General features: G+C 39.6%; 1 pseudogene; it reads right to left on the bottom strand.

The window, feature by feature from the left end:
- Nucleotides 1-24,928, bottom strand: part of LOC149189930 (carbon catabolite repressor protein 4 homolog 1 pseudogene) — a 36,707-nt pseudogene extending 11,779 nt beyond the window's left edge.
- Between the last annotated feature and the right edge of the window lie 203 nt (nucleotides 24,929-25,131).

The raw sequence follows: 25,131 nt of genomic DNA, 5'->3' as shown, positions 1-25,131 counted from the left end.
CATTTATATTTAAATAATTTATTATTAGTTCTTCACTTGTTTACACCTAATGTAACTAAAATTTACATGTATTTACTAATGATAACTTTTATTTTTCATTTACATAAATTTAAATAAATAATTTATTTTTATTAATTTATATTTTTTCATTTATTTATTTATTTAATAAAGAAATAAATAGTTTATTATTATTCTTCCTTTATATATTTATTAATAAATAAATAATTTATTATTATTCTTCTTTTATATATATTTATGTATTTATCTTACACTTAATATAACTAAATTTATATTTTTTATATATATAAATTTATATATTTTTTATTTATTATATTCATTTATATATTTATTTATTTATTTTTACCTAATATAACTAAATTTTGACCTTACTCCTTATATAAATAAATAACTTATTTTTATTAATTTATATTTTTTCTTTTATTTATTTATTTAATAAAGAAATAATTAGTTTATTATTATTCTTCATCTATATTTTATTAATAAATAAATAATATTATTATTTTACAATTCTTCTTTTATATTTTATATATCTATGTATTTATCTTACACCTAATATAACTGAATTTATATTTTTATATATATATTTTTATTTATTTATTTTTTACCTAATATAACTAAATTTGACCTTACTCCTTAGTCAACCTTTTGCCCAGGTAACCGTTGGTGTCTCTGCTCTAGCTATTTAAACAGGCTTAGCTGGATCTGTTCTTCAACTTGTCCTGACGATGAACCACAGTGGTTGGTTCGAAACGCGTCGACAAATGGTTTCTCATGTGATTTTCGCCGAAAAATCTATCATAAATTTTCTTTCATTTTACAATTTACAAGAATCAAAAGTGCATTGCATATTTATGAAGACCGAACCTAGTTACACATTTTCAACAGTTTTGGAGCATAATACCTCCTCTCAGGTAGCAAGAATTCCTTTGGGTTCCAAAACGATCCCTACTTCTTCATCAACTTCAAGTATCTTGGTCTGAGCTAATTGGTTTTGTCCTAACATTTTTTTGAGACATGGAATACATTGTGGATTCGATAATTATCTAGTAGTTTCAATCCATAAGAAACAACATTGATCTTCCCCGATTATTTGGAAAGGGATATAAAATTTCAAAGCCAAGTTGTTATATCCTTGTTGTTTCAAAGCTAACAGCTTGTAGGGTTGTAGTCTTCCAAATACCCAATCTCCTTCCTCAAATTTTCTTTTTTTTTGGTGCTTGTCAGTTTGTTGTTTCATTCGATTGCTATCATTTGTTAAGTTTTCCTTTAATATTCTAATAATCTTTTGATTTTCTTCCAAATGATTCTTCAATGCTTGAACCTTGGAGTCATTTAATGCAAAATCCTTCCATTTTGGAGGTTCATAACCATATAGAGCCTGGAATGGTGTCATTTTGGCTAAGGTGTGATAGGTGGTATTGTACCACCATTCTGCTAGGTGCAACCATTGAGACCATTTGTTTTTTTAATCAGTTACAAAGCATCGAAGATATGTTTCCAAACACTTATTTACTATTTCTATTTGGCCATCTGTTTGCAAATGGTAGGATGAACTCATGTTAAGGGTTATCCTAGCCTAATTGCAAAAATCTTTCCAGAATTTTCCCTTAAATCTTACGTCTCTATCACTAATGATGACCTTTGGTAGACCATGTATTTTGTAGATGTTTTCACAAAATACTTCTGCAATTTGCTTGGTTGAGTTTTTTTATTGACTACCATGAAATGTGCATATTTAGTGAGCCTATTCACTACAACAAATATCTTATCCTTACCGTTAGACATAGGTAAATCGTCGATGAAATCCAATGAGATTTCCTCCCATTTCTGATTTGGGATATGTAAGGGGTGTAGATAACCAAGAGTTGGGACATTTTCGCTTTTTTCTTTGATAAATATCGCATTCGACAATGTATTTATGAATTTCCTTACACTTTCCCTTCCAATAGAACGATTTACATGTGTTGTAGTATGTCTTGAAGAACTTGGCATGCCTAGATGTAGGGGAATTGTGTAATTCTTTTAGAGCCTTTCTTTTAAATTTGGATGATGAACTTAAATAAATTCTAACTTTATACTCTAGTATGCCATTTTTTCATTCAAATTTGGGGTGTTGATTGATGTTTTCGATTATTGAACAAGAATTTGGATCATTGGAATATCCAATCCAAATATCATCCCGAACCAATCTAGAACTACTACCAATGCAGAGCATGTTGTAGTGTCTTCATATTTTTGTGAGAGACCATAGACAACTACGTTATTTTCCCCTTTTTGTGTAAAATTTCCATGTCAAATGCAGAGAGTTTCTATATCCACGTTTTTTTTTCTATTGATAAGGTCATTCATTGTAACAAGAATTGTAGACTGTTGTGATTTGTGTGAATCAAGAACTTGCTTCCTAATAAGTATTGATGCCACTTGCTTAATGCATGAATGAAGGAAAACATCTCCTTGTGGTGGGTATACTTCAATATTTCCCTTTTAATGAGCTTTTGAATTTCGTCAGTTATGGGGTGATTGTCTTGCATTAGTACTTCTCCAATTCCAAATCCTGAAGTGTCACATTATACCACAAAGGGTTTGGAGAAATTTGAGGTTGATAGCACTGGGGTAGATGAAATTATCTCTTTTAATTCTTCAAAGCATTCATCTACCTTAATGTCGCACTATAAGGATTTTTCATTAATAGATTTGTTAGCAGATCAGTCACATGTGCGTATTTTTTTATGAACCTTTCATAATATCCTATTAATCCAATAAATCCCCGTATCTTTGAAATGTTTTTTGCCCTTGGCCGTTCCCTGATTTCCTTAATATCACTAGGGTCTACTCTAACTCCCTCCTTGGATATGATGTGTCTGAGGTAATCAACTTCCTTTTTACCAAAGGTACACTTTGATAGCTTGGCATAAAATTAATTTTATTATAGTAAGGAAAGTACCTCTTCTAGATGCTTGAGGTACTTGGAGGGAGCACTGGAGATCCAAGTACCTCTTCCAAGTCACATGAATAAGAAACACATTAAGAAATGACAATATGGATAAATGCACCAGGACTTGATAATGAAGTTCACCCACAATTTGTGAGCTATGTCTCTAGGCTTTACTCAACTGCATAGCCACTTCATTAACTATTATTTAATACAACTCTTCTTTGTCAATACAAAAGGAATAAACTCTCACTCATGTGGAAATGTCTCTCCTTTAAAGAGATGTTCTCTTTAGACAATAAAAAATGAATGGATTATCAAAAACAAGTGGCATAAACTGTTCTCCCTTTCTTAAAGTTGAAGGGGCTAAACTCTCACAAAAAGTGGAAAAGGTCCTCTTTGAATCTGCTGGTCAGACCCAAGCATATTTGCAAATGCATGTTCTCCCTTATACAAATCTTCAAAGGGGGAAATTAACAATAAATGATATTTTCATTAATTTATGTGCCAAAACACTGAATTGGATGCTCAAAACTTAGCAAACACAACACTAGTAAGTTCGTCTTGTCATTTTGCAACTTTTGACTATAAACATGACCACTTTCTAAAAAGTACATCTTTGTCTAGAACTTTGTGCCAAGCATTAATGAAACATTTGGGATTATGCCATGAGCCCTCATATTCACTGCTCAAAACATAGAAAACACAACACCAACATGTCCATCTCGTCATTTTGCAACTTTTGACTTTGAACACGATGAACTTATGAAAAGTGCATCTCTGTCTCGAAATTCATGTCAATCCATAATGAATTAAGAAAAGTCTTTCAGTATAAATCACATAAGATATTTTTTGGCCAAAAATTCTCTTATGTGATTTCTACAAAAAGACTTTTTGTAATTCATGTCAATCAATAATGGCACATGTGGACTTTAAACCATGATCCCTTAGATCTGTTGATCGCATACAAATTTTTCCTGCATCGTTGGTATCATCTCATAAAATAATGAAGAATGACTATAAACATCATCAAGTTTTGTCACCATCACCTCTAGCCTCCTTTAGGCTCCACTACCTCGAAAATTATGTCATGTAAACTAAATATTCCCTACATTAATTGCAAATATTGTCTTCAAATTCATGCCCTAGTATGGGCGCACTGGTTCTATCTCCTCTCACGATTCGCCCTTAGTCGAATGAGCATGGGTTTATATAACCTTAAAATTAGGTGGGTATTTCCATAAGTTTGTTGGAATTACCCCAAATGGCATATTAATAATGGTGCATAGTTTTAAAACCTATGGTTATAACAATCATATGTTGTTAGGGTCCAACCCTAACCCCTTTATTTATGCAATAAACCCAATAGGGTCGAGTCATAGTCATAGTTAGTTAAAGATTCAATAAATCATGTATTAATAATTGTAAGTGTTTGACCCGCATTTTAGAAAGGGACACAGTTAGCTGCAAAGGGGCCATAATTAATAAATAAAGTGGTTAACCCATGTTATGCAAAGGACCACTAGTCGTTAGGTTGTTGAAGGCCATTTAGTTATAAATAGTCGTAGTTAGAAGGGAAAGATCATCGAGTCTTATTTTGTAATCGAGCTTTGCTCTGCTGGAGGTTGCCCCCTCAAAGAGGCAAGTGAACATTTCTTTTATCTCTGAATAATAAAATACTTGTTGTTTTTCTCATTTTATTTTGTGTTCTGGGTTGTATTTCTTTGCATATTGGGTATTCTAAAATTTCTCACAAGTCAAGAGTATAACAAGTGGTATCAGAGCACTTTCCAAGGTTGGTGGTACCTTCATTTTTGGCAAAAAAAAAAAAAATAGGCAAGAGACGTGTTCCAATGTCTTTAAACCACGGGATCTGTGATTAAGTGCATAAACCTGCGGATTTGGGGAGGCATGCATGCAAGAAATACAAGAGGTGGTCACGCTTGTTGGACACCCTTATAACTCATGTGCGTACCCCTTCAAGTAGTAGTGCATTAGATAGAACCGTGCACGGACCGCACTTCCACGTACCCTCGAGTATATCGGAAGCCCCCTAGGCTCACCTAAAACCTCGCCTTAGATAAGCTGTCGGTCTTCTTGCTTCGACAATATAGTGAGAACAACACTCAGGGAGATTACTCATGCATATGATAGGGTAGTCAGGTAGTACGACTAAGGGTACGATTGATCCTCCTTAGTTAGTGCCCTGAAAGACTGGGCCGAATACTGTTATTGGACCCTTATGTATATTTTGATCTATAGCACTGACACTCCTTTGTGACCATAGTTCCCTCGGCCCTCTGAAGATTTCCCATTTTCTTATTTTCCATATCAGCTCCACCAGTTGGGGTTCTCCCACTGCAATATGATTCAGATCTGGCAGTTGGAGTTTTGTCACTGCACACCAATCATATCCACCAGTTGGTGTTCTACCACTGTAGTAAAATTCCGACCTAGCAGTTGGGGTCTTGTCGTCACCGCACCAATTAGATCCACTAGTAGGGTTCTACCGCCGCAGTACAACTCACATTCACGAGTTGGGGTTTCACAGGCAGATCTGACCCTCTGCACAGTGAGCTTGCTGCTGCTATAGTCCCGGGATTAATACAAGAGACTTAGCCCATAAGATTCTGGATGACGAGCTGATCGTAGTCATACCATTCACTTGTCAACTTCAATTTTCTAGTGGTCCCAAATTTTTTCAAAGTGATGTCAAGTGACCAAGATCTGTGTACGGTAGAAACCAGAGCTCAAGTCATGGCCAATGATAATATCGAGTGTCTTGAAAAAAGGTTGGATACTTTCTAGGAAGAACTGCAGAAATTTCACAATTCATTGAACACATCACTAATAGCATGACAGGGTTACATCAAGAGGCACATAGTATTGATGAACACCTTGAAGGAGAATCTAGCTATCATATTCACCTCCATGGAAATCACCAACATTCCCACCCTCAGCCACCCAAGCTAGACATGTATAAATTTGATGGCTCTAATCTGGCAGTATGGGTAGCACAAATGGAACAATATTTCATTCTAAATGATATCCACGATGGTCCAACTAAACTATGTATGGGAGCCCTTTACTTGGACCAAGAGAGATGACAATGGTGGCAATGGCATGTGAAATTTTATCCCAGAAACATAACTTGACAGGTGTTCTCAAAATCCCTTTGTGACTGCTTTGACAGAGAATCTAATTTTTTGGGTCGTCTTACTAAGCTTCGACAGATAGGCACAGTAAAAGACTACATTGTAGCCTATGAGACATTAACCATCTAAGAAAAAGGTCTAGGAGATGAATTCTACTTGGAGTATTTCATCAGTGGTCTCAAAGAAGCCATCCAAGCACATGTCTGGATGCACCACCCACCTACATGGATAGACGCTTGCACAAAGGTTATCGAAGTGGAATTTTCTTTAGTTGCCCAGTCTACTCATCCAAATTTCCTAGCCAAGGGGCGTTCCACCCAGGCTCATGGCCCTACCCAAACACTTAAGGTTCAAAAGATGTCTCGAGCAGAAATGGATGAAAGAAGAAAACAACGATTGTGCTACTACTATGATGACAAATACTCCCTGGGACATAAATGCAAGGAATCAAAATTCTTTCAAATTGATGTTATGGATCATAGCTCATCGGAGGAAGCCCCACCCCTTGGGGGCCAGAGGATGAAGTTGAGGAAACCCAGCAGGACAAGGATCTCACAGCTATGACAGATGAACAAGTTATCTCGCTACATGCTTTGGCAGGCATTTTTGCACCCCAAACTCGCAAAATCAAAGGCTTTCTTAAACATCAGTATTGATTGACAGTGGCAGCACTCATAACTTTATCCATAAGCAAGTCGCTAAAGTTGTTCATTGTTTTGTAAGGGAAATCTCTAATTTCCAGGTCCTTATTGTTGATGGGGGGACAATGAAATGTGAAGGCCGCTGTGAAAATATTAAACTTCAGATGGGAGACTACCACCTAAAGTCCCACATGTTTGCAATTAACGTGGGTGGTTGTGACATTGTCTTGGTTGTTAAATGGCTTCATACATTTAGCCCAATCACAATGGATTTCTAGGAGTTATATATGATCTTTAAGAAGAATGACCACATTCATACACTCCATGGACTCTAGGAAGGTTTTCCTTCTATCATAAGCTCACATCGAATGGAAAAGTTGTTTAAAAAGGGCCATCATGGAGTCATCGCCCAGTTTAATGCCATCCAAGCCATATAATATACTACTCTTCATATTCATCCTGAGATGCAACAGGTCTTAAACTGCCACCACCAGGTATTTGAAAAACCTAAATAGCTTCCACCCTCTAGAGGGGAACATGATCATAGCATCACTTTGGTCCTAGGGGCCCAACTGCCGAATGTGCACCCATATTGATATCCTTTCACCCAAAAGAATGAAATTGAAAATTTCATCAAGGAACTCCTTGAATCAGGTGTTATTCGTCATAGCATCAATCCTTATTCATCACCAGTGGTTATGGTGCTAAATAAATATGGAGAATGGTGCATGTACCTGGATTTTCGGGCCCTCAACAAGCTCACTATCAAAGACAAATTCCCTATTCTGGTTGCTGATGATATACTTGATGAACTACATGGTGCTCAATTCTTTACCAAGCTAGATCTTCAATCTGGCTATCACCAAATACACATGAAAGAAGTAGACATTCCCAAGACTGCTTTTCCAACTCATGAAGGCCATGATGAATTCTTGGTCATGTCGTTTGGTCTCTGTAATACTCCATCTACTTTTCAAAGACTCGTGAATCACCTGCTAAAACTATATATCTGAAAATTTGTCCTCCTTTTCTTTGATGACATTCTCATCTACAACCTCACCTGGGAAAAACATCTTCATCATGTAGACTTGATCTTGCGATTTCTCCAGAATCACAAATTATTTGTCAAATTGTCCAAGTGCTCTTTTGGTGTGGAAGAAGTCAAATATTTGGGACAAATTGTGGGTCGTGAAGGTGTCAGGGTTGATCCCAAAAAGATACAGGCAATGCAATATTGGCCCCAACCAAAAACCTTGAAGAGTTTGAGGCAATTCTTGGGTTTCACCGGCTACTATTGCAAATTTGTCTGCAATTATGGTCGCATTGCTAGACCCCTCACTAACCTTCTCAAGAAAAATCCATTCCTCTAGACTGATGCAACACAACAGACATTTGTGGCTCTCAAATAGGCCATGTGTTGCACTCCAGTATTGGCACTACCCGAATTCACCAAATGATTTTTTATTGAATGTGATGCTTCAGATACTGGTATTGGTTTTGTCTTAATGCAAGAAGGTCGAACCTTGGCTTTCACCAGCCAACAACTAAGTGGGAAACATCTAGGACAATCTACCTATGAGAAAGAGATTATGGCCATCTTACATGCAGTAGATACCTGGTGACCATACTTATTGGGGCAGCGTTTCCAAATCTACACAGACCATCAAAGCCACAAATATTTTTTGGAGCAACATCTATCCTCGCCACAACAAAATAAACGGTTGGCCAAAATGTTGGGATATGACTATAAGATAATTTACAAGAAAGGGAATGAAAATGTAGTAGCGGATGCTTTATCATGCCAATTTGAGGATGAAAGCACCTTGCTATCACTCTCTCTTCCCATACCAAATTGGATTGAAGAAGCTCGCAAGAAATGGTTTTCACACCCCTCTCTCTCCCAACTCATTAATGACTTGAGAGAAGATCCTAACTCCTTAGTTGGCTACACTTGGAAGGATGAGATTCTTCGCTACAAGTATCAAGTAGTTATTGTTAGCACCTAAATCTGCCTTAGGCTAAAGGAACGCAAAATTCAGGGTAACCACAAACCACGCTTAGTCTGGTAGCTAGCCCTACCAGAACAGGAGAGGGCTCTCTCCGAGTCACGCTCAGCGAATAAGTAAATGGAATGGTCTGAGATGACTAACAGTGAAATATTGATCTTAGGCTAGTAAGTAAATATGGATACAAGAAGCAATTTTTTATGAATGACTGAGTTTCTAAGATGGTATGGGACCAACGGACAGCAATGAGCAAAGAATTTAATATAAAGGCACATATTACTTCGTGAGGCAAGACAGGCGGAAAGTCTAGCAATTTAGTTTGAAATAACGCGGAATGGAGGAATTGCTTAGGAGGGTGAAAAGGGCATATGTACATGAATCCTTTTCAACAGAAGAAGAACACTAAAACATGAAATTTTCCCACAGACAGAGCAATAAAAATGAATTCTACCTTATCTAACTTAGAAAATTTCACTAGAAATGAATATGAAATGAACTGTGAAACATTACGAAATACATATGAAACATAAGAGACACATTTGCTACACTCACAACCACATGAATCTCATGAAACAAAGCCGCTACCTTTCATTAATCCTCTGTCAAAATATACAATGAAGAACTGAGTTTCTCTCCCACAATCTCCCAGAAATTACAATCCAACCCACCCTTTTCAAATGGTTTGCATACAATAAATAGACTATGCCATGAGGAAATAGAACGACCAAGAGTTAGGGAGTTTTTCGAATCATTACAAAGTGGAAGTGGAAAGCCAACCATTAGTTACAGGTGCATCGTTACAAAAATGACAAATGGCTTGGGTGACTGCCCGCCTTCCTTTGCCACTTGGATAGGAGCCCACCTTTAGTGAAAATGATTTTTAAACATTGCCTTAGTTGCCGAGAAAAATATAGTGTAAATTAGTGGGCCCATTTGGAGAAAGTCGTGAATTGAAATTTTGCGAAGCGGGCGCGATTTTGGCCTTTTTCTCGATATGCGCCGCGCCCAAATCTATACGCACCGCGCCACTTTGGAGGCGATTTTGAGGTACCTTCTGGAGTCCAAATTGTGCCCAAGTGTGCTTGTTGGAAAGCCTGGCCTATCTACTTTCCAAGCCAAGTGGAATTTCTAAATTTGGTGCTCATTTGCTCCTCCAAATATTCATTCTCCCAAGACTGCTTCCTGTGTGTCAAAATAGGGGCAGAGAGGTCTTTTTTTGAGTGTTTTTGACCTCCTAGAGACTCAAATCATGCCCAAATTTCTTGTCCAAGCACCAGTAGTCCTGATTTTGCATGCTGAATCCAAAAATGAAAGCCATTTGTGATTTGTAGCTCCCAATCCTAAACCAAGGAGAAAAAACCTGTGTTGTGACCAAAAATTTGTCATGTGACCAAAATTGCCCCAAATTTCTTGAAATTTGGGCTGGAGATCCTCTATGAGGTGTTATTCTGGGCCATAGAGGCTTCAGCCAAGATTCGAAGACGATCATGCTCCCTTTGCCTCTTTTTTCTTTTTGTCACCTTCCTCAATTTCGCCTTTAGGCTCCTGATTCTCGCTTTGGAGCTCATGTTTCGGGCCATGTAATGGTGAGTCATGCACCTCAGCATTGCTTTTTCCCTCTTAGCCTTCTCCAACATCTGCTCCAAGTGAACATTCACTTTCTCTAAAACATACTCTCGGTCCTCATCTCTTTGCTCCATAGGTCTACCTTGTGCTGCCATGATGTGTTGCCGGTTTTCCTTAATCAGTTGCAACTCTATCTTAGCTTGTCGATCCTCAAGTTGTTTGTTCCTCTGCTCCAAATATTTCATATTCCATTTGGGTCTTTCCAAATCAAGGGACAAGGCTTGAATCTCTGCTTGCTGCTCCTGGATGATCACTTTAAGTTGTGCACTTGTCGGTTCTGTATCTGTATCATCATCATGAAGGAGAATGAATTCGGTCTCTCGTTCACCTGATGGCTCACCTGAAGGCCCCTCATCATGCATTGGCTCCTTACCTCTTTCCTGTACCTGTAGTGTTGATGTCAGAAGCGAGGCCCCTTCCACCCCGAGTGGAGATAACACTCACTTTGCTGCTACAAACAAATGCCTACTGCCTCTCTGATATGTGATGAAAACCGACACACTAGCAGTCTCATGGTGCTCATAACGATGAGAAGGTTCACCCTCATTCTTAACCTCTGATAATACCTGATAAGTACTGAAGAGGTCACGGGAGATGAAGTCATCCCAAGTAATGCCCTGCAATCCCAACTGATGATCCACCAAAATCTTAATAAGAGCAAAGTGATAAACACTGTTAAGTTGCTGCTGAGGGGTCTTGTGCTACATGAAGGTGTTCATCTTCTCTATGTTCCTGCAAATAAAATATGGGATGTTCATCATCTGTAGCCTAGTAAAGTGCATGAGCAACCTGATGTGATAGGCATATAGACGAGAGAACCTCCCCTCACAGCTGAAGTACTTCATGATCAACTTCATGAGTGGAGCATATTCATCTTTCAAATATCTGAATGGAAAGACTCTTGTGAGATGCCTCAAGCAACTGGCCTTAATGTAAGGCTCATAATGCTGTCGATCAACTTTTTGTTTCTTGTGCCATGGTTCTCCAACATTCGGTATACCGGTTGCTAATGAGACAGTTTCGGGTGTCAGTGTGAAGGTGACCCCGGCCAAGATAGAGTGATCTCCATGTAGGTGAAGCACAAAAAGACGGGCCAACTCATGATGAACTCGAACATTAGCCACTCTTTGACAAAATTCAAAACATGATAGATGCTGGAAGCATGACATGGCAAGAGGGTAGGCCTGCAATTCAGTGAGGGTGGTTGGCTCATCCCTAACATGTTTTCCACTTTTATGATGTCTCTGGGGAGCCTGTTCTTCCGAGGATGAATCACTTTGTGTCTCCATCTCATACTCTGATGAATGCTCAGATACCATGATTGTTGTGTGTACTCTACTTGGGCTGCCCTTTGATGATGGTGTGAAACTAGGTGTTGTTGTGATATCTGCCACCAAGGGGAACAATGAAAAAAAGGGAGTATTAGGAGGGGAATAATATGATGGGAATAGGGGTTATGGGGAGAAGTTTTGTTTAGGGATATGTAGGGGGGTTTGGGTATTTGATAAGGTAAGGTTTTTGGGGTTTTGATAAGGTAGGGTTTTGGGGTTTTAATAAGGTAGGGTTTTGGGGTGTTATGTTGACAAATAAGAGGAGGGGATAGGGAATAGAGTTTGGTAATATTTTAGGGTAGGGGTAATAGGGAAAAATGGAGAGGAGCGAAAACATGAGAGGTGAAAGAGGAGCCTTGGTATCAACACCACAATTTTGCAACCCTAGCGACAATGGCTTTGGTGTTTTCTTGTGGTTGATTTTATGAGTTTTGTTGCATTCAGACATAGCCATAAACCACCATATCATTTATAAACTTTGATGAACAAGTCATGTCATAGAGCCTTCCTGTCAATTTGAGGGGCTTCACAAGAAATTTGAGGAAATTTGGCACGGTTTTTGCCCTTTGTGGGTGTGCACCACGCCCATTGAAAAAATACACTGAGGGATGGCTCTGTGTGCACCGCGCCCTCTGTGTGCGTCGCGCCCCTATGTATATGTGTCGCGCTCCTGGAAACTGCCTCCAACGCTCTCCAACACGCACTTTGCCTCTCAAACACTTTGCAATATCTCCCTATGCACTTGATTTGCACAATGGCTTTGATTTTGGTGGAAACTTGTATATAAAGACTTGGAAGTCATGGGTTAAATTTTTGCTTCTTCAAAAACCCATTTTTCTAATGTTATGTTTTGACACTTTTTCACTGAATTAAAGCAACACTGATTTTCACTTTCCCTTTGAAATTTTAGCTCAAATGATGAAATTTTCAACACTCTTTGCAGGGATTGCACGACAGGACATTTGGCCACAGAAACCATGCCCGCATCTGAAGAAATCAACTAATGAATTTCTTGAAAATTTTATCACCAATGACACTGTTTGACTTTTTCTTCAAAATAGAGTTTTGAAGAATAGTCGAAATTTGTCCACATGACGATGAAACTCTATGAATCATGACTTTGTAAGGGCCCCACTCTAGCCTGCATGGCTTTATTGGACATGGTTGAAGACCAAATTGATTAATCCCTAGACCTAATTATCGAAAATGACTTTTGTCCATTAAAGGACCAGACCTTGACTGTCATGGGCTTTAGTGATTATTGACAAAAGACCTAAGCCAGCAGGAGCCAGACATGAGGGGAAATGACTAGCATGACCTTTTCCATCGGATTATGGCATGCTCCTAGCGGAATGCAGCTGGGTGAATGGAGCGGGACTCCTAAAAATGAAATGCATAAAGAGTTTTGATCTCTGGCGAAGGACTGACCAGACTGACTCTAACATTGGCTCCAATGGGGGATGGTAGCTCCTTGGAGGTGCCAAGAACAGTAGATCTCTGGAAGAGCTAGACAGTGTCTTCATCCATTGGGCTATGGAGTCATTTTTTCGACAAACAACATAGGACTCTGACTCATTTATGAAACTAAAATGACCAAAAACTTGACTCAAACTTGACATTGAAATGACTTGAAGACTAACTTGACAAACTATAACCAAACTGAAATAAAAATGGTATTTACAATGACAGTGGAAGCAGCGTTAATAACTCATAAATGGTACCGCTTGAGCAGCCGACCATTGATCGGCCCTCCTGGACAATCTTCCCCATTCATTTCCTTCAGAAGAAAGGCATTCTGACCCCGATATGCTGCAATCTTGAAAGGACCTTTCCAAAGATTCTCGAACTTACCGTGCTTACGTTTTTCCTCATTCCTTGCATCCCACTTCAGCACCACATCATCCAACTGAAATTTATCCGCCTTTGCTTTTCTATCATAAATTTTCTTGATCTTCTCCTACAATTTGGATGTGTTCTTGAAAACTTATTCTCTGGTTTGTTACAAGTGGACCATTTGATTCAACCTTCTCTGCATGGGATCTTCTTCATTTCCGGCCTCCTGAAGAAGTTTGACTATCGGGGCAACGCGAGAGGTAGGAAATATTGTATCAACTCCATAAACAAGCTCAAACGGGACGTACCAATGGATTTCTTTTGGCTGACCCGATCTGCCCAAAGTGCATTGACCAACCTCTTATGCCAGCTCTTCTTATTTATTTCCAGTAGCTTCTTGATGATTTTGACCAATGATTTGTTCGAAGACTCCGCCAATCCATTGCCTTTCAGATGATAGGTAGTTGAGTGACCCATAGTGATGTGATATTTATGACAAAACTCTACCATCCTTTTTAATTTGAAAGCTGTTGCGTTATCAGTGATTAACTTATTCGGGCAACCAAAGCGAGACAAGATGTTATTTTCAAGGAATGAAATGATTACCGCATCAGTAGCTTGTCTAGTGGGAAATGCCTTGATCCATTTCGTGAAATAATCTGTCGCTGTGAGGATCCATCTATGCTGACCGAAAGAAGCGAGATGAATTTCAACAATGAAATCCAATCCCCATTGCTGGAAAGGAGCACTCACCTCAATAGGCTTAAGTGGCAGAGGCTGTAACTTTTGCTTTCCTTCGAAAATCTGACACTTATGACAGCGCTTGACCATCTTATATACATCAGCGAACAATGTCGACCAATAGTACCCTGCTCTCAGAATTTTATTTGCTATTGACTTCCAAAAAAGGTGACCACCACATTCTCCTTGGTGGCAGTCCTCCATGACCTTCTTTGCTTCTTCTTCCACCAAACAATTCAAAAGAACGCCACCGGGATCTTTCCAATACAGTGCGGAATTAAGAATGTAAAACTTAGCAGCTTTCAACTTGAGTGTTCTCGTTTTATTTCTAGTCATGTGGGCAGTGGTGACAAATTTTTAAGCACATATATGATATCTGAATACCACGGAGAGAGAGCAAACATTTCAGATACCTGAATTGATGATGCTTCCTCATTCTCATCGGACATAGTAGCGATCAAATTTATGTCCAAGGCATGCAAGTTTGATTCGGCCATTAACTTTGCCAATCCCTGTCCCTTAACCAGCTTTGTGGGCTTTATTTCCACATCATATTCCAGCAAGGCTGCAATCCATTTTCCTCTTCTTCCTTCCGGATCGGTCTGCACTAAAACATCTTTGACAGCAGCATTAGGAACATAGGCCAAAATATGAGAATGTAGAATATATACCCGGAAATCTTTCAATGCCTTCACAAGTGCAAGGGCTTGCTTCTCAATGATGTTGTATTTTAAGGCTGCATCTCTTATAGCTCTTCTGAAGAATGCAATGGGTCTTTCATGATCATCTCTTTTCTGCAATAACACAGTTGCCATAGTGTGCTCCGAAGAAAATGAAAACAATATGAAATCCTGAGTGTAGTCCGGGCTGACTAGAATGGGAGCTGAAGAAAGAGCCAATTTGACTAAATTGAAAGATTTTATAGCCTCCTCCGTCCACTTCACTTGGTTGTCCTTCTTCAGCATGTTTGTCATCTCTCTTAGGTGCTCAGCAAGATTAGGTACAAAGCGGCGTAGAAAATTCATTTTACCATTGAAAGATTGTATCTCTTTCTTATTTCGGGGCAGATCAATTTGCTGAATTGCTTGCACACGTGCTGGGTCAATACGAATTCCATCTTTTGAGATAATGTGCCAAAGTAGTTTTCCTTCCTCCATGGTGAACAAGCTCTTTTTCGGATTCAGTGACAAGCCATATTTTCTGCACTTTTGAAAGACAGTTTTTAGATGGTACATGTGCTCTTCATCAGATTTGGAAAACACCGTCAAATCGTCCAAGTACACAACCAAAAAGACATCCTTCTCATTTGCAAAAGCCAAGTCCATTGCACGTGGAGTGGTGAACGTTGTCTTGTCTCGGTCATTATCATGGACAGAAACTTGGTTATATCCGGAATAACCATCAAGTAGTTACATACGAGATGCTCCCACTACTCGTTGAAGTATATGGTCCATTTTGGGCAGTGGATAATTATCTTTCAACGAAAATTTATTGAGATTTCTAAAATCAATGCATAAGCGAATCTCACCTGTCTTCTTTCGTACGGGCACCAAATTAGAGATCCAATCTGAAAATCTGATGGGAACAATGATCCCTAATTTGTACAACCTGTTTATCTCCTTTTCAATAGATGGCAGCAACTTTGGATTTAGCCTTCTCAACTTCTGTCTGAATGGTTTTTGATTGGGCTTGATGGGTATAGTGTGCTGAATTATATTGGTATCATATGTCTTTAAGTCAGAACAGTCCCAAGCAAACACATCTGCAAATGAAGACAACAAACTGATATATTTGTCCTTGATCTTTGGTGGCAATGCTTTAGACAGTTTTACCAATTTAGGATTAGTAGTTGTTCTGACATTGACCTCTTCCACACCCTTCTCTGTTGGCTGCAATGTTGGTTTGCGGGCTACATCATCTTGATCAAAGAGTTCTTCTAAAGGTATCAAGCCTTTAGGAATAACGTTATTCTTTAGCTGCAATACGTCCATTTGATTGATCTGCACTTCATCTATACCATTACCTTTACCATTGTCATTTTCTACATCAATTGAGGTTTCTTTGAACTTACCTTTGTTTTCCAGAAAATCATCAATCTCCTCATCATCTTGGAAAACTTGCCAATATCTCCGATTGTCTGGGACAGTTGGACGATGCTTGACATGGATTTGAATTTATTGCTAGAGTTCATTGGGATCTTTAAACTACTTTCTGCCTTAGCAAGAGCATCAACAATACTATTTTGTATACCAGGCACACATGTCAAGGTGTATTCTGAAAATAATTTTAGGATGTCTAGGACTGCATTACGGTAAGCCCGCATCTGAGGATGCTTTGCTTGATATTCGCCTCTGACCTGCTTAATCACCAATTCGGAGTCGCCATATACTGAAATTCTCTTAGCATTCAGCTTCCTTAGAATCTTTAGGCCAGCAACCAGAGCTTCATACTCAGCTTCATTGTTTGAGCAATCAAAATCCAACTTGTAAGAGCATACCCGTACATTACTAGGCACTTTGTTCGGGGCGGAGAAAGGACTGCGTACCCAAATTCCAATTACAACGCCATCATTTCCCACTACTCCAACGAAATCCATGGTCCACAAACCTTCTTCCTCCTCTTGCAAGTGCTGGAAATCTGTTTGTTGTGCCTTGTCTGCTTTCTGTGCATTACTTTCAGCTGATTTCCCAAAAGTGTTTTGCTGTTCTTGTCCTTCTTTCTTTAAAATTTCTCTAAAATTTTATGTTATTTCCGGAATATCATCTGCTTCAACTAACTGACTATCTATATCATTGAAACTATCAGAATACAAAACAAAAGACTCTAAATCTGTATGTACATAATTAATTGGATGATTTATTGGTTTCTCCTTGCTTGTGATCATGTATTTCATTTTTTGTTCCCGATACAATCTCCTCATTTGGCCAAACACCGGAATTGTTGCATAGGATAAATCTAGCTGTAGTGTCCCTTTCAATTTCGCTACCCAAGACCTGGAAAGAAGCATGTCCAACCTGGGAGGAATATTTGCTACAACAACATCCATCAAAACATTCTTCATTGGGAGCTGATCCAGACTCACAACCAAGTCTTTGATGAGTCCTATACATCTTACTCTGCTGGAATACGAATAGAGATCATGGTATTGCCGGGTGATGTCCAGACCAAGCTTATCCATGATAGCCTTGGGCATGAGATTGTGGGAAGCTCCGGAATCGAACATGGCATTATGTAACACAAAATCATGCAACCTTAAACTGATATAAAAGGGTGGCACATCACTATCAGGAGACTCACCATTCGATGTTGGCCCAAAAATCATTTCAGGTCGACCGTCCTCAACATTCACCATGTCAGACATTGGGTCGAAATTCAACATTTTAGATACTTGCCCTCTATAACTATTGTTCCTCATTATTTCAGTCAAGGGGATGGATACCTTTAATTTAGAAATCTCATTCTCTAAATTAAAAGCGGGAATCTTTTCTACCTCTTTGACTGGGATTTCTTTCTTTTCCTTTTCTTTTGATGCAACTTGCTAATGTGATTGTTCTGATGATGGTGATTTGTTGCTCTCCGGACCAACCGCCTCCTTTCCTTTCCTTTGTGTAACTGATGAATCATTCTTTGATGCCTCAACATCCTTCCTTTTCTGAATTGGGTTGACCGGCACATCTCAGTTTCTAAGTGAATATCGCTACTGTTGGGCGGACAGAGCATTCATATAGCCTCTTTGGTACTCATCTGATTCTTCCTCCAAGACAGTGTCGTTTGCTAGAATGAAATCTACATCCTTGTGTACATCCGAACTTTCTGCATACTCCTCATCCTCAATGAGATAAATAGGCAAATCATCAGGAGTAAAGAGGTGGTTTTCTTCACCTATTATATTCCCGTCCTCATCTAACTTTGGTCCATGCACAAAATTTTGCTACAAAGGTGTTTGTACTGGCTGTTGTGCTGTCTGCTCTTGGGCTCGCTGATCTCTCTGTCTTATTCTATATTGTGGTTGTTTCTGACCACGAAAGTTAGGATTTCTAACTTGTGGCTCTGGTTTGTCTAGTTTCACCCTTTCAAGCATCTGCTCTACCTTCTTTAGTAATTGATCCATCAAGGAAGACTCTTCCTTGACTGTGACCTTCTTTTCTGCTTTCGCTCTAGCTCTTTTGGGCAGCATATTTTCTTCAACGCTGACTGCTATCTTCTGCATGTCTTCCATTGTGGTCGGTTCTCTCTCTCTTAATTGATAAACCATGTCAACATCAAAACCATCCGAGAATTTCACCATGGCTAGTCCCACAAGTGGCCTTAGATGATCTGGAATTTCGTTATAAACTAAATTGAATTTAACGCAATAATCTTGGACCGACTCACCAACGTTTCGTTTGATTTGCTCATATTCAGCCAGAATTTGAAGAGGATACTTTTTCACTTCCCATCAGTTTAAAAATTGTCTTTGTAGGTCGGCCAAGGTAGCGATACGTGCTGTTGGAAAACCTCTGAACCATTTCCTCACTTCACCTGCAAATGCTTGTACAAAGAGTCTCATTGCCACATTCTCCGCATCGATCTCATGAAGTTCATATAAATCTGCCATTCTGTCCACATGTTGCTGAGCAGTAATGTTGTTAGGAGTTCCATCAAAAAAGGGGATTTTGCTTTGATAATCTGCAGGCATATCATCTAGAACTTGAGGCAGAACCAGGGGTGCAAAATGGGCAGCCATCACTCTTGGTGGATTTGGCCTTGGAGGTGTTGGAGGAGTGTGCACAGTTTGTAAGGGGCTAGCAATTAGAGTTTGAAGATGAGCTATAATGTAATTATCAATTGACTGATTGGCCCTTTCCATCTCCAAGTCTACAAGAAATTATGGATTGGGGACAGTATAGTCAACAGCCCTTTTAGATTTGGTCTCGAACAATGATATTTCAAACCGCTCATCAAACTCAAGCTCTTCAAGAAACTCAAAAATGTCAGGACATGAATGGGATTTGAACATGGAAGTTATAGTGCTCTCTTGATGAAGGAGTCTTGGAATCAAGTTTGGGTTTTTGTAAATATGAGGAGGATCCAGATCTAGATTGCTTTGGTATATTGTCTCGAAGCCAACGTGCTATTTTTGAAAAAATCAGAAGGACATGAACAACTTACTCAACCTATCAAATCCTAAACTTATCATCCGGAAGCTTAGAATTATCAAGAAGTAAGGGAATTAATTTCAGTCCCCATTGGATTCGCCACTATGTTAGCACCTAAATCTGCCTTAGGCTGAAGGAAGGCAAAATTCAGGGTAACCACAAACCACGCTCAGTCTAGTAGCTAGCCCTACTATAATAGGAGAGGGCTCTCTCCGAGTCATGCTCAGCGAATAAGTAAATCGAATGGTCTGAGATGACTAACAGTGAAATATTGATCTTAGGATAGTAAGTAAATATGGATACAAGAAGCAATTTTTTATGAATGACTGAGTTTCTGGGATGGTATGGGACCAACGGACAGCAATGAGCAGAGAATTTAATATAAAGGCACATATTACTTCGTGAGGCAAGACAGGCAGAAAGTCTAGCAATTTAGTTTGAAATAACGCGGAATGGAGGAATTGCTTAGGAGGGTAAAAAGGGCATAAGTACATGAATCCTTTTCAACAGAAGAAGAACACTGAAACATGAAATTTTCCCACAAGCAGAGCAATAAAAATGAATTCTACCTTATCTAACTTAGAAAATTTCACTGGAAATGAATATGAAATGAGCTGTGAAACATTACGAAATACATATGAAACATAAGAGACACATTTTCTACACTCACAACCACATGAATCTCATGAAACAGAGCCACTGCCTTTCATTAATCCTCTGTCAAAATATAAAATGAAGAACTGAGTTTCTCTTCCACAGTCTCCCAGAAATTACAAGCCAACCCACCCTTTGCAAATGGTTTGCATACAATAAATAGACTATGCCATGAGGAAATAGAACAACCAAGAGTTGGGGAGTTTTTCGAATCATTACAAAGTGGGAGTGGAAAGCCAACCATTAGTTACAGGTGTAGCGTTACAAAAATGACAAATGGCTTCGGTGACTGCTCGCCTTCCTTTGCCACTTGGATAGGAGCCCACCTTTAGTGAAAATGCTTTTTAAAAATTGCCTTAGTTTCCAAGAAAAATATAGTGTAAATGAGCAGACCCATTTGGAGAAAGTCGCGAATCGAAATTTCACGAAGCGAGCGCGATTTTGGCCTTTTTCTCTATATCCGCCGCGCCCAAATCTATACATGTCGCGCCAATTTGGAGGCGATTTTGAGGTATCTTCCGGAGTCCAAATTGTGCCCAAGTGTGCTTGTTGGAAATCCTGGCCTATCTACTTTCCAACCCAAGTGGAATTTCTGAATTTGGTGCTCATTTGCCCCTCCAAATATTCATTCTCCCAAGACTGCTTCCTGTGTGTCAAAATAGGGGCAGTGAGGTCATTTTTTGAGTGTTTTTGACCTCCTGGAGACTCAAATCATGCCCAAATTTCTTGTCCAAGCACCAATAGTCGTGATTTTTCATGCTGAATCCAAAAATGCAAGCCATTTGTGATTTGGAGCTCCCAATCTTAAGCGTCGCACAAGTGGCGCGGCGCACAGGGAGAAAAAACCTGTGTTGTGACCAAAAATTTGTCATGTGACCAAAATTGCCCCAAATTTCTTGAAATTTGGGCTAGAGATCCTCTATGAGGTGCTATGCTAGGCCACAGAGGCTTTAGCCAAGATTCGAAGATGATCATACTCCCTTGCCTCTTTTGTCTTTTTGTCACCTTCCTCAATTTCGCCTTTAGGCTCCTGATTCTCGCTTTGGAGCTCATGTTTTGGGCCATGTAATGGTGATTCATGCACCTTAGCATTGCTTTTTCCCTCTTAGCCTTCTCCAACAGTTGCTCCAAGTGAACGTTCACTTTCTCTAAAACATACTCCCAGTCCTCATCTCTTTGCTCCATAGGTCTACCTTGTGCTGCCATGATGTGTTGTCGGTTTTCCTTGATTAGTTGCAACTCTATCTCAGCTTTCCGATCCTCAAGTTGTTTGTTCCTCTACTCCAAATATTTCATATTCCATTTGGGTCTTTCCAAATCAAGGGACAAGGCTTGAATCTCTGCTTGCTGCTCCTGGATGATCTCTTTAAGCTATGCACTTGTCGGTTTTGTATCTGTATCATCATCATGAAGGAGAACAGATTCGGTCTCTCGTTCACCTGATGGATCACCTGAAGGCCCCTCATCATGCATTGTCTCCTTACCTATGTCCTGTACCTATAGTGCTGATGTTGGAAGCGAGGCCCCTTCCACCCTGGGTGGAGATAACACTCGCTTTGCTGCTGCAAACAAATGCCTACTGCCTCTCTGATATGTGATGAAAACCGGCACACTAGCAGTCTCATGGCGCTCATAATGATGAGAAGGTTCACCCTCATGCTTAACCTCTGATAATACCTGAGAAGTGTTGAAGAGGTCACGGGAGATGAAGTCATCCCAAGTAATGCCCTGCAATCCCAACTGATGATCCACCAAAATCTTAATAAGAGCAAAATGATAAACACTGTTAAGTTGCTGCTGAGGGGTCTTGTGCTGCATGGAGGTGTTCATCCTCTCTATGTTCCTGCAAATGAAATATGGGATGTTCATCATCCGCACCCTGGTAAGGTGCATGAGCAACCTGATGTGATAGGCATATAGACGAGAGAACCTCCCCTCACAGCTGAAGTACTTCATGATCAACTTCATGAGTGGAGAATATTCATCTTTCAAATATCTAAATGAAAAGACTCTTGTGAGTTGCCTCAAGAAACTGGCCTTAATGTAAGGCTCATAATGTTGCCGATCAACTTTCTGTTTCTTGTGCCATGGTTCTCAACCATTCAGTATACCGTTTGCTAATGAGACAGTTTCAGGTGTTAGTGTGAAGGTGACCCCAGCCAAGATAGAGTGATCTCCATGTAGGTGAAGCATAAAAAGACGGGCCAACTCATGATGAACTCAAACATTAGCCACTCTTTGACAAAATTCAAAACATGATAGATGCTGGAAGCATGACATGGAAAGAGGGCAGGCCTGCAATTCAGTGAGGGTGGTTGGCTCATCCCTAACATGTTTTCCACTTTTATGATGTCTCCGGGGAACCTGTTCTTCCGAGGATGAATCACTTTGTGTCTCCATCTCATACTCTGATGAATTCTCAAATGCCATGACTACTGTGTGTACTGTACTTGGGCTACCCTTTGATGATGGTGTGAAACTAGGTGTTGTTGTGATATCTGCCACCAAGGGGAACAATGAAAAAAAGGGAGTATTAGGAGGGGAATAATATGATGGGAATAGGGGTTATGGGGAGAAGTTTTGTTTAGGGATATGTAGGGGGGTTTGGGGATTTGATAAGGTAAGGTTTTTGGGGTGTTGATAAGGTAGGGTTTTGGGGTTTTAATAAGGTAGGGTTTTGGGGTGTTATGTTGACAAATAAGAGGAGGGGATAGGGAATGGAGTTTGGTAATATTTTAGGGTAGGGGTAATAGGGAAAAATGGAGAGGAGGGAAAAGATGAGAGGTGAAAGAGGAGCCTTGGCATCAACACCACAAATTTTCAACCCTAGAAACAACGGCTTTGGTGTTTTCTTGTGGTTGATTTTATGAGTTTTGTTGCATTCAAACATAGCCATAAACCACCATATCATTTATAAACTTTGATGAACAAGTCATGTCATAGAGCCTACCTATCAATTTGAGGGGCTTCACAAGAAATTTGAGGAAATTTGGCACGGTTTTGGCCCTTTGTGGGTGTGTGCCGCGCGCAAAACCTAGTGCACCGCGCCCTGGGTGTGCGTCGTGCCCGTTGAAAAAATACACTGAGGGATGGCTCTGTGTGCGTCGTGCCCCTGTGTATATGTGTCGCGCACCTGGAAACTGCCTCCAACGCTCTCCAACGCGCACTTTGCCTCTCAAACACTTTGCAATATCTCCCTATGCACTTGATTTGCACAATGGCTTTGATTTTGGTGGAAACTTGTATATAAAGACTTGGAAGTCATGGGTTAAATTTTTGCTTCTTCAAAAACCCATTTTTCTAATGTTATGTTTTGACACTTTTTCATTGACTTAAAGCAACACTGATTTTCACTTTCCCTTTGAAATTTTAGCTCAAATGATGAAATTTTCAGCACTCTTTGCAGGGATTGCATGACAGGAAATTTGGCCACGGAAACCATGCCTGCATCTAAAGAAATCAACTGACAACTTTCTTGAAAATTTTATCACCAATGACACTGTTTGACTTTTTCTTCAAAACGGAGTTTTGAGGAATAGTCGAAATTTGTCCACATGACGATGAAACTCTCTGAATCATGACTTTGTAAGGGCCCCACTATAGCCTGCATGGCTTTATTGGACATGGTTGAAGACCAAATTGATTAATCCCTAGACCTAATTATCGAAAATGACTTTTGTCCATTAAAGGACCAGACCTTGACTGTCATGGACTTTAGTGATTATTGACAAAAGACCTAAGCCAGCAGGAGCCAGACATGAGGGGAAATGACTAGCATGACCTTTTCCGTCATATTATGGCATGCTCCTAGCGGAATGCAGCTAGGTGAATGGAGCAGGACTCCTAAAAATGAAATGCATAAAGAGTTTTGATCTCTGACAGAGGACTGACCAAACCGACTCTAACAGTTATATCGCCGACATCCTCCCTCAAAACTCGCATTTTGGCAAACCTACACTCATCTACCACTACAAGGCATGCAGACTTTCAGAAGACTTATGCTCACACATGTCATTCTTTCTTTTGTATGAGCATGAAAACTAACATTCTTACTTTTGTAGTTGAATGTGATGTGTGCCAACACCACAAAGGAGAAACAATTAAGTTACCAGGAACCTTCCAACCATTGCCAATCCTTGCCTCCATCTGGACAAATGTTTATATGGATTTCATTACTGGTCTCCCGAAGTTGGGCAACAAATCTGTCATCATGGTGGTTGTGGACAGACTTTATAAATATGCTCATTTTTTCGCTCTACCCCACCCATTTACCCCCACTTTGGTGGCTCAAACTTTCATGGACCATATCTTCAAACTGCATGGCATGCCAACGTCCATTGTATCTAATCATGACCCGACTTTCACCAACAACTTTTGGCAAGAACTTTTCAAGCTACAAGGCACCAAACTCCAACTAAGTATTGCCTATCATCCCCAAACTCATGGTAAAACTAAAACAGTCAATAAATGTTTGGAGACATACCTACAATGCTTCACTTCAGAAAAGCAATATCAATGGGTATAGTGGCTACCTTTAGCTGAATGGTGGCATAATACTAACTGTCATGAAGCCACCAGGATGACTCCATATGAATCAGTGTATGGAAAAATATCACCTTCAACTATTTCTTATATCCCTAGATGCTCTAAGGTGCAAGCAGTTGATCAACTCCTATAGAACCATGCCACCATGATATCTCATCTCGAAGATAATCTCCATCGATCTTAGAATCGAATGAAGCAACATTCAGACCAACATCGTTCAGAGCACACCTTTCAAGAAGAGGATTAGGCATTTCTGTGGCTGCAACCATATAAGAAAACATCGCTTGAAGAAAATGGCTACCCATATTAGCTCCAAAATTCTACAGACCTTATCAAATACTTCAACGCATTGGAGCATTAGCCTACAAGATGGCCTTTCCACCAACTTCAAAAATCCATCCAGTCTTCCATGTATCATGCCTCAAGAAAGTGGTGGGGTACAATTGCAGAATTCAAACCAGTGTACTTGAATTGGATGAGGAAGGTTCACTCTGGCTCCAACCTGAAC

This window comes from Pinus tabuliformis, chromosome 3_1 (genome assembly GCF_031772625.1).
Source record: "Pinus tabuliformis cultivar Carrire ecotype Pingquan chromosome 3_1, CPIR1, whole genome shotgun sequence".
Taxonomy (NCBI): Eukaryota; Viridiplantae; Streptophyta; class Pinopsida; order Pinales; family Pinaceae; genus Pinus; species Pinus tabuliformis.
This window is presented reverse-complemented; position numbering and strand designations above follow the sequence as displayed.